This window comes from Anomaloglossus baeobatrachus, chromosome 3, assembly GCF_048569485.1.
Source record: "Anomaloglossus baeobatrachus isolate aAnoBae1 chromosome 3, aAnoBae1.hap1, whole genome shotgun sequence".
NCBI lineage: Eukaryota > Metazoa > Chordata > Amphibia > Anura > Aromobatidae > Anomaloglossus > Anomaloglossus baeobatrachus.
In genome coordinates, this window is record NC_134355.1 from 562,688,142 (window position 1) to 562,703,844 (window position 15,703).

Genomic DNA, 15,703 nt, shown 5'->3' on the forward strand with positions numbered 1-15,703 from the left:
CAACTGGCGCCCAAAAGCGCGTCCGCAGAAGACCGCAGGAGGTTCTGCCACTAAGGCAGCTTCCTCATGACTCACGGCCCGCTCCAGCCACGTCCTTAGTCGGTGGCAGGCTCTCCCACTTTGGTGCCGCTTGGTTAAAGCAGGTCTCCGATCAGTGGGTGAGAGACATCATATCTCACGGCTACAGGATAGAATTCTCTTCCAGCCCTCCAAACAGATTTTTTCTCTCAACACCCCCCTGCTCCAAGGCCGCGGCCTTCTCGCAGGCTGTGGCGTCCTTGCAGGCAAACGGAGTGATTGTCCCAGTTCCCGCTCAGGAACGGTTCAGAGGTTTTTACTCAAATCTCTTCCTAGTTCCAAAAAAGGACGGTACCTTCCGGCCCATCCTGGATCTCAAGCTTCTCAACAAGCATGTCCGGGTGCGGCATTTTCGCATGGAGTCTCTGCTATCAGTCATTGCCTCTATGACCCAAGGGGAGTTCCTGGCGTCCATCGACATCAGAGATGCCTATCTACATGTGCCAATCGCAGTGTCACATCAGCGTTGGTTACGTTTTGCGATAGGAGAGGATCATTTCCAATTCGTGGCTCTCCCCTTCGGGTTAGCCACGGCCCCTCAGGTATTCACCAAGGTCATGGCGGCAGTGATTGCGGTCCTGCACATCCAGGGGTTAGCAGTGCTTCCTTATCTGGACAACCTTCTGGTCAAGGGTCCATCCAGCGCAGACTGTCAGCGGAGTGTTTCGCTCACTCTCGCCACCCTAGCCCAATTCGGGTGGATTGTCAATCTTCCCAAATCCACTCTGACTCCGACCCAGAGTCTCCCGTACCTAGGGATGCAGTTCGAGACTTTGCCGGCACTTGTGAAGTTGCCCTTAATCAAACAGCAGTCTCTCCGGCTAGCAGTGCGCTCTCTCCTGAGGCCCCGCTGTTATTCCCTCAGGCGCCTGATGCAGGTGCTGGGTCAAATGGTGGCTTCCATGGAGGCAGTTCCCTTTCCCCAGTTCCATCTGCGTCCTCTGCAGCTGGACATTCTCCGCTGTTGGGACAAGCGGCCTTCCTCCTTACAGAGGTTAGTGGCTCTGTCGCCACGGACCAGGACCTCTCTTCAGTGGTGGCTTCGACCCCTCTCCCTGTCCTCTTCTTCCTGGCTCCGTCCTGGGTGATTCTCACCACGGATGCCAGCCTATCCGGCTGGGGAGCAGTACATCACCACAGAGCTCAGGGCACTTGGACTCTGTCCGAGTCAGCCCTTTCAGTCAATGTGCTGGAAACCAGAGCTGTGTTTCTAGCTCTCCTACCCTTTCACCACCTGTTGGCGGGCAGGCACATTCGAGTCCAGTCAGACAACGCGACAGCAGTTGCCTACATCAATCACCAAGGCGGGACACGCAGCCGCCTGGCAATGTTGGAGGTCCAACGCATTCTTCAATGGGCGGAGGACTCCAAGTCCACCATATCTGCAGTCCACATCCCTGGCGTAGAAAACTGGGAGGCAGATTATCTCAGCTGTCAATCCGTGGACGGTGGCGAGTGGTCTCTGCACCCGGCAGTGTTTCAGTCAATCTGCCGCAAGTGGGGCACTCCGGACGTGGACCTAATGGCATCCCGTCACAACAACAAGGTTCCGGTTTACGTGGCTCGCGTCCACGATCCTCAGGCCTTCGCTGCGGACGCTCTGGTTCAAGACTGGTCCCAGTTTCGTCTTTCCTATGTGTTCCCCCCTCTAGCTCTCTTGCCCAGAGTCCTGCGCAAGATCAGAATGGAGGGCCGTCGAGTCATCCTCATTGCACCGGACTGGCCCAGGCGAGCTTGGTATCCGGACCTGCTCCAACGTTCTGTGGAGATGCCGTGGCATCTTCCGGACCGTCCAGACCTGCTCTCGCAAGGTCCGTTTTCTTTTTCGCTCCTAATTGGGAGACCCAGACAGTGGGTGTATAGCTACTGCCTCCGGAGGCCGCCCAAAGAACTACACTTAAAAGTGTAAGGCCCCTCCCCTTCTGGCTATACACCCTCCCGTAGGAGTACGGATTCCTCAGTTTTAGCTTTGTGCGCAGGAGGTCAGACACGCACGCATAGCTCCATTGTTTTTAGTCAGCAGCAGCTGCTGACTATGTCGGATGGAAGAAAAGAGGGCCCATACAGGGCTCCCAGCATGCTCCCTTCTCACCCCACTGTATGTCGGAGGTGTTTGTAAGGTTGAGGTACCCATTGCGGGTACGGCGGCAGGAGCCCACATGCTGATTCCTTCCCCATCCCTTTTTACAGGGCTCTGGGTGAAGTGGGATTTACTGGTCTCCAGGCACTGAGACCGTGCTCCATCTACAGCCCCTGGAGAAGATGCTGGATGGAGCGGAGTACATCAGGGACATGGCCCTGCTTCCTCAAGGTACTCTGTGTCCCCGTGCATTTGGCGCTCACACCGCAGCATGCTGGGTGTTGTAGTGCGCCGGGGGACATCAGCGCTACGGCGCTTGTGCCATGGCCTCATTCAGCTTCGCTGAAGCAGGCACACTTCTAGGAATCGGTCGCGCCGGCCGCTGGGACTGCGGCGCGGCTGGCACTTGTGGTGCGCCGGGGACTTCAGCGCGGCCCGCGCTTTTACGGCGGCCGCGCTGATAACTCGAGTCCCCGGCTTTTGCGGCCTGCTTCCGTTCGTTCCCGCCCCCAGACCTGCCAGTCAGGAGAGGGGCGGGACGCTGGCCACTTCTGGGAACGGTCACGCCGGCCGCTGGGACTGCGGCGCGGCTGGCACTTGTGGTGCGCCGGGGACTTCAGCGCGGCCCGCGCTTTTACGGCGGCCGCGCTGATAACTCGAGTCCCCGGCTTTTGCGGCCTGCTTCCGTTCGTTCCCGCCCCCAGACCTGCCAGTCAGGAGAGGGGCGGGACGCTGGCCACTTCTGGGAACGGTCACGCCGGCCGCTGGGACTGCGGCGCGGCTGGCACTTGTGGTGCGCCGGGGACTTCAGCGCGGCCCGCGCTTTTACGGCGGCCGCGCTGATAACTCGAGTCCCCGGCTTTTGCGGCCTGCTTCCGTTCGTTCCCGCCCCCAGACCTGCCAGTCAGGAGAGGGGCGGGACGCTGGTCAGTGCATCAGCGCTGAGGGCTGGAGTCGTTTTTACATACTCCAGCCCTCACAATAGGCACAGAGGGGACACTGTTTCCCGCACTTTTGTTTGGGAACTCCCACGGACCGCCCCTCTCCACAGACGCCGGCAGCCATTCCTGCTGACACGCTGAGCTGCAGAGGGGAGCCGGGGAGACCCAGACAAGGAATTCTGCGCCTCTTACCCGCTATTCAGCGGGCGGTAAGCAGCCCTCAGGGCTCACCCCCTCTTGTGCCAGTAGTATTCTTAGTATTTTGTTTCTACAAATACTTGGTATTACATAGCGCTGGTCGCCCTTTGGCTATAGACTCTCTCACATTGCAGAGAGCCAGCAGCATGTCGTCCGTAAAACGCAAGGGTGCCAAGGCACAGACATTATATGCTTCCTGCACCGCATGTGGGACTTTTCTACCGGCAGGCTCCACGGACCCCCATTGTGTGCAGTGCTCGGCCCCTGCGGCGCTTGCACAGTCGGGACCTCTGCTGGACGTGACCCAGGGTGTACCACCTGTGAATGCTGTCCAGGTGACAGGAACTGAGTTTGCAGCTTTTGCTGACAGAATGTCTCTCACTATGTCACAAATTCTTGACACATTGCGAGCTAGGCCTGTACTTCAGGCCACGGACACTGTGCAATCATTGCCCCCTGGTCCCCCTCAGCTCCAAGCTCCGGGACGGGCATCTACACCTCAGGGTGAAGACTCTGACTCGGACGATAGCCCCGGGCAGCCTAAGCGGGCTCGCTATGACGGGCCTTCACATTCATCTCAATGGTCAGGATCCCAGCGAGATGAATCTATGGGTGATGAGGCGGACGTAACTGATCAGGATTCTGATCCTGGGACCGCTCTCAATCTAGATACACCAGATGGTGACGCCATAGTTAATGATCTTATATTTAACATCAATAAGATGTTAAATATTTCCCCACCAGCTCCTCTTGTAGAGGAGTCAGCTTCGCAGCACGAGAGAATCCATTTCAGATACCCTAAGCGTACATTAAGCACTTTTCTGGACCACGCTGACTTTAGAGACGCAATCCAGAAACCCCACGCTTATCCTGAAAGGCGTTTTCCTAAACGGCTTAAAGATACACGCTACCCTTTCTTCAGCGCTCTATTGGGAGACCCAGACGATTGGGGTATAGCTACTGCCCTCTGGAGGCCACACAAAGCACTACATTAAAAGTGCAAGGCCCCTCCCCCTCTGGCTATACCCCCCCCGTGGTATCACGGGTTCTCCAGTTTTAGCTTTGTGTGCGAAGGAGGTCAGACATTCCATGCATAGCTCCACAGATTTTAGTCAGCAGTAGCTGCTGACTGTTTCGGATGGAAGAAAAGAGGACACATATAGTGTCCCCAGCATGCTCCCTTCTCACCCCTGGATGGTGTTGTAAGGTTGAGGTACCTATTGCTGGTACAGGGCTGGAGCCTGACATGCTGTTTTCCTTCCACATCCCCTTGTAGGGCTCTGTGGAAGTGGGATCCTGCCGGCCTCTCAGCTCTGATGCCGGGCTCCATCCACAGACCCATTAGAACCTGATGGAGACGGAGCAGGAGTACGATCAGGGACAGGCCCTGCATCATACAGGTACTCTGTGTCCCCGGCAGGCACAGACACACTCCGGGCTGGCTGGGTGTTGTAGTGCGCCGGGGACCGCAACGTGGAGTTGGTGTCCCTACAGATTACTGGGGGACTTTTTTGTGTATGGGAACGCAGCGCCGACCCCCTCTGGACCGGGCGGCGCTGCTGTGACTTGTGGTGCGCCGGGGATCCGCCGTCCGCGCTTTTACGGCGGCGGCGGTTATAAATTTAGTCCCCGGCTTTTTGGGCCTAGGACGCCGGCAGCTCCGTTTCGTTCCCGCCCCCACCCTGTCATTCAGGGTAGGGGAGAGACGCTGTTCGCTAGCAGCGACGAGGGCTGGAGCCTGATTTACATGCTCCAGCCCTCTCACTTGGCACAGAGGGAAGCAGGCTTCCCGCTCTTGGCCAGGAACGCCCAGGGCCCGCCCCCCTTCCTCTCTCGAGACGCCGGCAGCCATTACATGCATGCCTGGCTGGAGGAAGGACGCAAGGCTCTGGGAGACCTGGACTAGGGGCTATCTGGCGACCACACACCCGCTTTTTAAGCGGGCGGTAAGCGATTTTTCTGTGCTGGTCCCTCTAGTGCCTCACTGTGTATCAGTGTACTGGGTACAGATATATAGTTATTGTATTTCTTGCACTGTGAGGTGCGCTTCTGGCTGCATATCCCAGATCGCTCTGTGGAAGCAGCAACATGTCATCCTCAAAACGCAAGGCGGCCAAGGCAAAAAGGGCTGTGTATACTGCGTGTGCTGCATGTGGGGCTAATCTACCAGCAGGCTCCGATGACCCCCATTGTGTGCAATGCTCCGACCCGGTGCTGCTTCGCCAGCCGGAGTCAGGAGAGGTAGCGACCCAGGCTGAGACGCTTGTAAGTTCTGCCCCGGTGACAGGGACGGACTTTGCAGTTTTTGCAGATAATATGTCTGTGTCTATGGCAAAAATCCTTGAGACCTTGCAATCTATGCATGGGGCTCAGTCTCTGGGCACGGCGAGGCCTCTGTCCTCAGGTCCCCCTTACTTGGAATGTATCCAGCCCACAGGGGGGTCCCCGGCTTCACAAGCTGAGGATTATGACTCAGATGATGGCCCCAGCCACCCTAAGCGAGCTCGCTGGGAAAGACCCTCGACGTCTTCACACTGCTCAGGGTCTCAGCGCAATCAGTCTCCCTGTGATGTGTCTGATGAGAGTGATCAGGAATCCACTCCTGGAACCCCTCTCAACCTGGATACCCCGGATGGGGATGCCATGGTAAACGACCTTATCTCAGCCATCAATAGGCTGTTGGATATTTCTCCCCCAGCCCCTTCAGCAGAAGAGGCGGCTGCGGAGCAGGAAAAGTTTCGTTTCCTTTATCCCAAGCGTAAATTGAGTGCTTTGTTAGATCACTCTGACTTCAGAGAATCAATCCAGAAGCACGACGCTCACCCAGAAAGGCGTTTCTCTAAACGATCTAAAGATACGCGTTTCCCTTTCCCCCCTGAGGTGGTCAAGCGCTGGACACAGTGTCCAAAGGTAGACCCCCCGATTTCCAAACTTGCAGCTAGATCCATAGTTGCAGTGGAGGATGGCGCTTCACTTAAAGATGCCAATGACAGACAGATGGACCTTTGGTTAAAATCTGTCTATGAAGCTATCGGCGCGTCGTTTGCTCCGGCATTCGCAGCCGTATGGGCACTCCAGGCTATTTCAGCTGGCTTAGCAAAAGTGGATGCTATCATGCATCCAGCAGTGCCGCAAGTGGCGCACCTTACCACGCAGATGTCGGCGTTTGCGTCTTACGCTATCAATGCGGTCCTAGAATCTACCAGTCGCACCTCAATGGCGTCCGCCAATTCGGTAGTTTTGCGCAGAGCCTTGTGGTTAAAGGACTGGAAAGCAGATGCTGGTTCCAAAAAATGTTTAACCAGTTTGCCTTTGTCTAGAGATAGACTGTTTGGCGAGCCATTGGCTGACATCATTAAGCAGTCCAAGGGTAAAGACTCCTCTTTACCACAACCCAGAACATCCAAACCTCAGCAGAAAAAGTGGCAGCAGAGGTTTCAGTCCTTTTGAGGTTCGGGCAAGACACCATTTACCTCGTCCAAAGGGACTCAGAGGACGCAAAGAAACTCAGATTCGTGGCGGACTCACACACGCCCCAAGAAAGCAAATGGAGGTACCGCTTCCAAAGCGGCTACCTCATGACTTCCAGCCCCCCCCCTCCGCATCGCCGGTCGGGGGCAGGCTCTCCCGCTTTTCCGGCATTTGGATGTCACAGGTCAAAGACCGGTGGGTGACGGACATCTTGTCTCGCGGGTACAGAATCGAGTTCAATTCTCGTCCTCCAGCTCGGTTCTTCAGAACCTCCCCACGTCCAGACCGAGCAGATGCTCTGCTGCAGGCGGTGGACTCCCTAAAAGCGGAAGGAGTGGTTATCCCAGTCCCTCCTCAGGAACAAGGGCAAGGGTTTTACTCCAATCTCTTTGTGGTTCCAAAAAAGGACGGCTCGTTCCGTCCTGTTCTGGATCTAAAACGGCTCAACAAACATGTGCACGCCAGGAGGTTCCGGATGGAAACCCTCCGCTCTGTCATTGCCTCAATGTCCAGAGGAGACTTCCTTGCCTCAATAGACATCAAAGATGCTTATCTCCACGTGCCAATTGCTACAGAACATCAACGTTTTCTACGTTTTGTGATAGGAGATGACCATTTTCAGTTCGTAGCTCTTCCATTTGGTCTGGCGACAGCCCCACGGGTCTTCACCAAGGTCATGGCGGCGGTGGTAGCAGTCTTGCACTCTCAGGGACACTCGGTGATCCCTTACCTAGACGACTTATTGGTCAAAGCTCCCTCTCAGGAGGCATGTCAGCACAGCCTGAATGCTACGCTGGAGACTCTACAGTCTTTCGGATGGATCATCAACTTTCCAAAGTCGATCCTATCACCGACTCAGTCACTAACGTATCTTGGCATGGAGTTTCATACTCTAGCAGCGATAGTGAAGCTTCCGCTGGACAAGCAGCGGTCACTACAGACAGGGGTGCAATCTCTTCTGCAGGGCCAGTTGCATCCCTTGCGGCGCCTCATGCATTTCCTAGGGAAGATGGTGGCAGCCATGGAAGCAGTTCCCTTTGCGCAGTTTCATCTGCGCCCACTTCAATGGGACATTCTCCGCCAATGGGACGGGAAATCAACGTCCCTGGACAGGAAAGTCTCGCTTTCTCAGACGGCCAAAGACTCTCTACAATGGTGGCTCCTTCCCACCTCATTGTCTCAGGGAAGATCCTTCCTGCCCCCATCCTGGGCAGTAGTCACGACAGATGCGAGTCTGTCAGGGTGGGGAGCAGTATTTCTCCACCACAGGGCTCAGGGGACGTGGACTCCGCAGGAGTCCACCCTTCAGATCAATGTTCTGGAGATCAGAGCAGTGTATCTTGCTCTACTGGCCTTCCAACAGTGGCTGGAAGGAAAGCAGATCCGAATCCAATCGGACAACTCCACAGCGGTGGCATACATCAACCACCAAGGAGGGACGCGCAGTCGGCAAGCCTTCCAAGAAGTCCGGCGCATTCTAATGTGGGTGGAGGACAGAGCATCCACCATATCCGCGGTTCACATCCCAGGCGTAGAAAACTGGGAAGCAGACTTCCACAGTCGCCAGGGCATGGACGCAGGGGAATGGTCCCTTCACCCGGACGTGTTTCAGGAAATCTGTCGCCGCTGGGGAGTGCCGGACGTCGACCTAATGGCATCCCGGCACAACAACAAGGTCCCGGCATTCATGGCGAGGTCGCGCGATCAAAGAGCTCTGGCGGCAGACGCCTTGGTTCAAGATTGGTCGCAGTTTCAGCTCCCATACGTGTTTCCGCCTCTGGCGCTCTTGCCCAGAGTGCTACGCAAGATCAGATCCGAGTGCAGCCGCGTCATACTCGTCGCTCCAGACTGGCCGAGGAGGTCGTGGTATCCGGATCTGTGGCATCTCACGATCGGTCGACCGTGGTCACTGCCAGACCGACCAGACTTACTGTCCCAAGGGCCGTTTTTCCATCAGAATTCTGCGGCCCTGAACCTGACTGTGTGGCCATTGAGTCCTGGATCCTAGCATCTGCTGGATTATCTCAGGGAGTCGTTGCCACAATGAGACAAGCTAGAAAGTCGAATTCGGCTAAGATCTACCACAGAACGTGGAAGATTTTCTTGTCCTGGTGCTCTGCTCAGGGAGTGTCTCCCTGGCCATTTGCATTGCCCAAGTTTCTTTCCTTCCTGCAATCGGGGTTGGAAAAGGGCTTGTCGCTCAGCTCCCTTAAAGGGCAAGTTTCGGCACTATCCGTGTTTTTTCAGAAGCGTCTAGCACGTCTTCCTAAGGTGCGCACGTTCCTGCAGGGGGTCTGTCATATTGTGCCCCCGTACAAGCGACCGTTAGATCCATGGGATCTGAACAGGGTACTAGTTGCTCTCCAGAAGCCGCCCTTCGAGCCTCTGAAGGAAGTTTCCTTTTCTCGGCTGTCGCAGAAAGTGGCGTTTCTTGTTGCGATCACATCGCTTCGGCGAGTGTCTGAGCTGGCAGCTCTGTCATCTAAGGCTCCCTTCCTGGTGTTCCACCAGGACAAGGTTGTGCTGCGCCCCATTCCGGAGTTTCTTCCTAAGGTCGTATCCTCTTTTCATCTTAATCAGGATATTTCCTTGCCTTCTTTTTGCCCTCATCCGGTTCACCGGTATGAAAAGGCCTTACGTTTGCTAGATCTGGTGAGAGCACTCAGAATCTACATTTCCCGCACGGCGCCCATACGCCGTGCCGACGCACTTTTCGTCCTTGTCGCTGGTCCGCGCAAGGGGTTGCAGGCTTCTAAAGCCACCCTGGCTCGATGGATCAAAGAACCAATTCTAGAGGCCTACCGTTCTGCGGGGCTTCCGGTTCCTTCAGGGCTAAAAGCCCACTCCACCAGAGCCGTGGGTGCGTCCTGGGCATTACGTCACCAGGCTTCGGCTCAACAGGTGTGCCAGGCAGCTACCTGGTCCAGTCTGCACACTTTCACCAAGCATTATCAGGTGCATACCTATGCTTCGGCGGATGCCAGCTTAGGTAGAAGAGTCCTGCAGGCGGCAGTGACACCCCCGTAGGGGAGGGCTGTTTTGCAGCTCTAACATGAGGTATTTATTTACCCACCCAGGGACAGCTTTTGGACGTCCCAATCGTCTGGGTCTCCCAATAGAGCGCTGAAGAAGAAGGGAATTTTGTTACTTACCGTAAATTCCTTTTCTTCTAGCTCTTATTGGGAGACCCAGCACCCGCCCTGTTGTCCTTCGGGATGTTTTTTTGTTGTTTGCGGGTACACATGTTGTTCATGTTGAACGGTTTTTCAGTTCTCCGATGTTATTCGGAGTTAATTTGTTTAAACCAGTTATTGGCTTCCTCCTTCTTGCTTTGGCACTAAAACTGGAGAACCCGTGATACCACGGGGGGGGTATAGCCAGAGGGGGAGGGGCCTTGCACTTTTAATGTAGTGCTTTGTGTGGCCTCCAGAGGGCAGTAGCTATACCCCAATCGTCTGGGTCTCCCAATAAGAGCTAGAAGAAAAGGAATTTACGGTAAGTAACAAAATTCCCTTCTTTCCCCCTGAGGTGGTCAAGGGTTGGACCCAGTGTCCAAAAGTGGATCCTCCAATTTTCCAGGCTTGCAGCTAGATCCTTGGTTGCAGTTGAAGATGGAGCGGCACTTAAAGATGCCACTGACAGGCAGATGGAGCTCTGGCTGAAATCCATCTATGAAGCGATTGGAGCGTCATTAGCGCCTTCTTTTGCGGCCGTATGGGCACTCCAAGCTATCTCAGCCGGGCTTGCGCGAGTCGACTCAGTCACACGTGCATTTGCCCCGCAGGTAGCACCATTGACCTCGCAAATGGCGGCATTCGCGTCGTACGCGATTAATGCTGTTCTTGACGCTACAAGCCGTACGGCAGTGGCGTCAGCCAACTCCGTTGTTTTGCGTAGGGCCCTGTGGTTGAGACATTGGAAAGCAGATTCTCATTCCAAGAAGTGCTTAACCAATTTGCCTTTTTCTCGTGACCGATTGTTTGGAGAGCGTTTGGATGAAATCATCAAACACTCCAAGGGTAAGGACTCATCCTTACCGCAACACAGACAAAACAAACCCCAACAGAGGAAGGGTCAGTCTGGTTATCGGTCCTTTCGAGGACCGGGCAGGTCCCAATTCGCCTCGTCAAAAAAGACTCAAAAAGACCAGAGACGCTCAGATTCTTGGAGGTCTCAGTCACGCCCAAAAAGGACAGCCGGAGGAACCGTTGCCAAGACGGCGTCCTCCTGACTTGCGGTCTCCGATTCCCACACCCGCGGTCGGTGGGAGGCTTTCCCACTTTGGCGACATTTGGCTGTCACGCGTCAAAGACCGTTGGGTGAGGGATATTCTGTCTCACGGGTACAGGATTGAGTTCAGTTCTCGTCCGCCAACTCGTTTCTTCAGAACTTCTCCACCACCAGACCGAGCCGATGCTCTGTTGCAGGCGGTGGCCGCTCTAAAGGCGGAAAGAGTGGTGACCTCCGTCCCTCTTCAGGAACAAGGTCACGGTTTTTACTCCAATCTGTTTGTGGTCCCAAAAAAGGACGGATCGTATCGACCCGTCCTGGATCTAAAGTTGCTCAACAGACACGTAAAAGTCAGGAGGTTCCAGATGGAATCCCTACGCTCCGTCATAGCCTCAATGTCTCAAGGAGATTTTCTACCATCAATAGATATCAAAGATGCGTATCTCCACGTGCCGATTGCACCAGAGCATCAGCGTTTCCTACGCTTCGTCATACACGACGAACACCTACAGTTCGTAGCGTTACCTTTCGGTCTGGCAACAGCCCCCCGGGTCTTCACCAAAGTCATGGCAGCAGTAGTAGCTGTTCTGCACTCGCAGGGTCACTCGGTCATCCCGTATCTAGACGACCTGCTTATAAAGGCACCCTCTCAAGAGGCATGCCAACACAGTCTGAAGGTGGCACTAGACACTCTCCAGAGTTTCGGGTGGATTATCAACTTTCCAAAGTCTCATCTAACCCCGACCCAATCTCTGACTTATCTTGGCATGGAGTTTCATACTCTCTCAGCGATAGTGAGGCTTCCACTGAACAAGCAGTGCTCGCTACGGACTGGAGTGCAATCTCTCCTTCAGAGCCAGTCGCACTCACTGAGGCGCCTCATGCATTTCCTAGGAAAGATGGTAGCAGCAATGGAGGCAGTCCCGTTCGCGCAGTTTCATCTGCGCCCTCTACAATGTGCGAGCCTATCAGGGTGGGGAGCGGTGTTTCTCCACCACAGGGCTCAGGGGACGTGGACTCAGGAAGAGTCCACCCTGCAGATCAATGTTCTGGAAATCAGAGCAATCTATCTTGCCCTGCGAGCCTTCCAACAATGGCTGGAAGGCAAGCAGATTCGGATTCAGTCGGACAATTCCACGGCGGTGGCGTACATCAACCACCAAGGGGGAACACGCAGTCGCCAAGCTTTTCAAGAAGTCCAGCGGATTTTGACGTGGGTGGAAAGCAGAGCGTCCACCATATCCGCAGTTCACATCCCAGGCGTGGAAAACTGGGAAGCAGACTTTCTCAGTCGCCAGGGCATGGACGCAGGAGAATGGTCCCTTCACCCGGACGTGTTTCAGCAGATCTGTTGCCGCTGGGGGACGCCGGACGTCGATCTGATGGCGTCACGGCACAACAACAAGGTCCCAGTTTTCATGGCACGGTCTCACGATCACCGAGCGCTGGCGGCAGACGCCTTGGTTCAGGATTGGTCGCAATTCCGACTCCCCTATGTGTTCCCACCTCTAGCATTGTTACCCAGAGTTCTCCGGAAAATCAAGTCCGACTGCCATCGAGCCATACTCGTCGCTCCAGATTGGCCAAGAAGGTCGTGGTACCCGGATCTGTGGCATCTCACGGTAGGCCAACCGTGGACACTACCAAACCGTCCAGATTTGCTGTCTCAAGGGCCGTTTTTCCATCTGAATTCTGCGGCCCTGAACCTGACTGTGTGGCCATTGAGTCCTGGATCCTAGCGGCCTCAGGTTTATCTCATGAAGTTGTTGCCACAATGAGACAGGCTAGAAAACCATCCTCAGCTAAGATCTATCACAGGACGTGGAAGATATTCTTAGCGTGGTGCTTGGCTCAAGGGTTTTCTCCCTGGCCATTTGCATTGCCAATTTTTCTTTCCTTCCTGCAGTCTGGGTTGGAAAAAGGTTTGTCGCTTAGCTCGCTTAAGGGTCAAGTCTCCGCGCTATCCGTATTCTTTCAGAAGCGCTTGGCACGGCTTTCTAAAGTACGCACGTTTCTCCAAGGAGTTTGTCATATCGTTCCTCCTTACAGACGGCCATTGGAACCCTGGGATCTGAACAAGGTTCTCATTGCTCTCCAGAAGCCGCCTTTCGAGCCTTTGAAAGAGGTTCCCCTTTCTCGGCTTTCACAAAAGGTAGTTTTTCTTGTGGCGGTCACGTCTCTTCGAAGAGTGTCCGAGCTAGCGGCGTTATCTTGCAAATCTCCCTTCCTGGTGTTTCACCAAGACAAGGTAGTACTGCGTCCAATTCCAGAGTTTTCTCCCAAGGTGGTTTCTTCCTTTCATCTCAATCAGGATATCACTTTGCCATCTTTGTGTCCGCATCCAGTTCACCAATTTGAAAAGGGTTTACATCTGTTGGACCTGGTGAGAGCACTCAGGATTTACATTTCTCGCACGGCGTCTCTACGCCGTTCTGATGCGCTCTTTGTCCTAGTCGCTGGTCAGCATAAGGGATCGCAAGCTTCCAAATCCACCCTGGCGCGGTGGATCAAGGAACCAATTCTTCACACATACCGTTCTGCTGGGCTTCCGATTCCAACTGGACTGAAGGCCCATTCTACCAGAGCCGTGGGTGCGTCCTGGGCATTGCGGCATCAGGCTACGGCTCAGCAAGTGTGCCAGGCGGCTACCTGGTCGAGTCTGCACACGTTTACCAAACACTATCAAGTGCATACCTACGCTTCGGCAGATGCCAGCCTAGGTAGACAGGTCCTTCAGGCGGCGGTGGCCCACCTGTAGGAAGAGGCTGTCTGACAGCCCGTTCATGTGGTATCTTTTTACCCACCCAGGGACTGCTTTTGGACGTCCCACTGTCTGGGTCTCCCAATTAGGAGCGAAAAAGAAGAAGGGAATTTTGTTTACTTACCGTAAATTCCTTTTCTTCTAGCTCCAATTGGGAGACCCAGCACCCGCCCTATTTGTTCTTAGGGTTTCGTTTTTCGGGTGCACATGTTGTTCATGTTGTTTCTTAAGTTCTCCGATCTTGTTATCGGATTGAATTTGTTTTTGAAACTGTTATTGGCTTTCCTCCTTCTTGCTTTGGTACTAAAACTGAGGAATCCGTACTCCTACGGGAGGGTGTATAGCCAGAAGGGGAGGGGCCTTACACTTTTAAGTGTAGTTCTTTGTGCGGCCTCCGGAGGCAGTAGCTATACACCCACTGTCTGGGTCTCCCAATTGGAGCTAGAAGAAAAGGAATTTACGGTAAGTAAACAAAATTCCCTTCTTTCCGCCCGATTTCTGCGGCACTCAAATTGACAGCGTGGCTCTTGAGTCCTGGATTTTGACGGCTTCTGGTATTCCTCCTGAAGTCATCTCCACTATGACTCGGGCCCGTAAGTCTTCCTCCGTCAAGATCTATCACAGGACTTGGAAAATTTTCCTGTCCTGGTGTCGCTCTTCCGGCCATTCTCCTTGGTCATTTTCGTTGCCGACCCTTCTGTCTTTTTTACAGTCCGGTCTGCAGCTAGGACTGTCCCTCAACTCTCTCAAGGGACAAGTCTCTGCTCTATCAGTGCTGTTCCAGCGGCGTCTCGCCCGGCTGGCTCAGATCCGCACCTTCATGCAAGGTGCGTCTCACATCATTCCGCCTTATCGGCGGCCCTTGGATCCCTGGGACCTTAACTTGGTCCTCACGGTATTGCAGAATCCCCCCTTTGAGCCTCTTAGGGAGGTTTCTTTGTATCGTCTTTCTCAAGAGGTGGCCTTTCTAGTTGCCATAACTTCTCTCAGCAGAGTCTCTGATTTGGCTGCGCTCTCCTCGGAGTCACCTTTTTTGGTTTTTCACCAAGACAAGGTAGTTCTCCGTCCGACCCCGGACTTTCTTCCTAAGGTGGTCTCTCCCTTCCACCTTAACCAGAATATTTCCTTGCCTTCCTTCTGTCCGGCCCCTGTTCTTCGCTTTGAGAAAGCGCTGCATACTCTAGATCTGGTGCGTGCTCTCCGGATTTATGTGGCTCGCACCGCAGCGCTTAGGCGGTGCACCTCTCTTTTTGTGCTAACCACAGGGCGGCGCAAGGGTCTCTCTGATTCTAAGCCGACCTTGGCCCGTTGGATTAGATCGACCATTTCGGACGCCTACCAGAGTACTCAGGTGCCTCCCCCGCCGGGGATCAAAGCACACTCGACCAGAGCTGTCGGTGCCTCTTGGGCTTTTAGGCACCAGGCTACGGCTCAACAAGTCTGTCAGGCTGCCACTTGGACTAGCCTGCATACCTTTTCGAAGCACTACCAAGTGCATGCTCATGCTTCGGCAGATGCGAGCTTGGGCAGACGCATCCTTCAGGCGGCTGTCGCCCACTTGTGAAGTTAGGCTCTGCCTACTTCTTAGTTTTTTCTGTTTATTCCCACCCAGGGACAGCTTTGGAATGTCCCATGGTCTGTGTCTCCCAAAGGAACGATGAAGAAAAAGAGAATTTTGTTACTTACCGTAAATTCTTTTTCTTATAATTCCGTATTGGGAGACCCAGCTCCCTCCCTGTTGCCTGTTGGCAATTTTCTTGTTCCGTGTGTTGTCACCGGCTGTTGTCGTGGACAGAGTCTCCGGTTGTTCCGGTTCTTACTCGGTTCTACTTGTGGGTGGCTATTCTCCTTCAGCTTTTGCACTAAACTGGCTAGGACTGGCTCACCAGGGGGTGTATAAGCTCAGAGGGAGGAGCTACACTTTTAAGTGTAGTACTTTGTATG

The 15,703-nt window shown here is 54.4% G+C and overlaps 1 protein-coding gene across 3 annotated transcripts in view; it reads left to right on the plus strand.

Moving 5' to 3' along the window:
• GIGYF2 (GRB10 interacting GYF protein 2) overlaps positions 1–15,703 on the plus strand; it is a 308,508-nt gene that overhangs the window by 261,664 nt on the left and 31,141 nt on the right. The window lies entirely within an intron of this gene.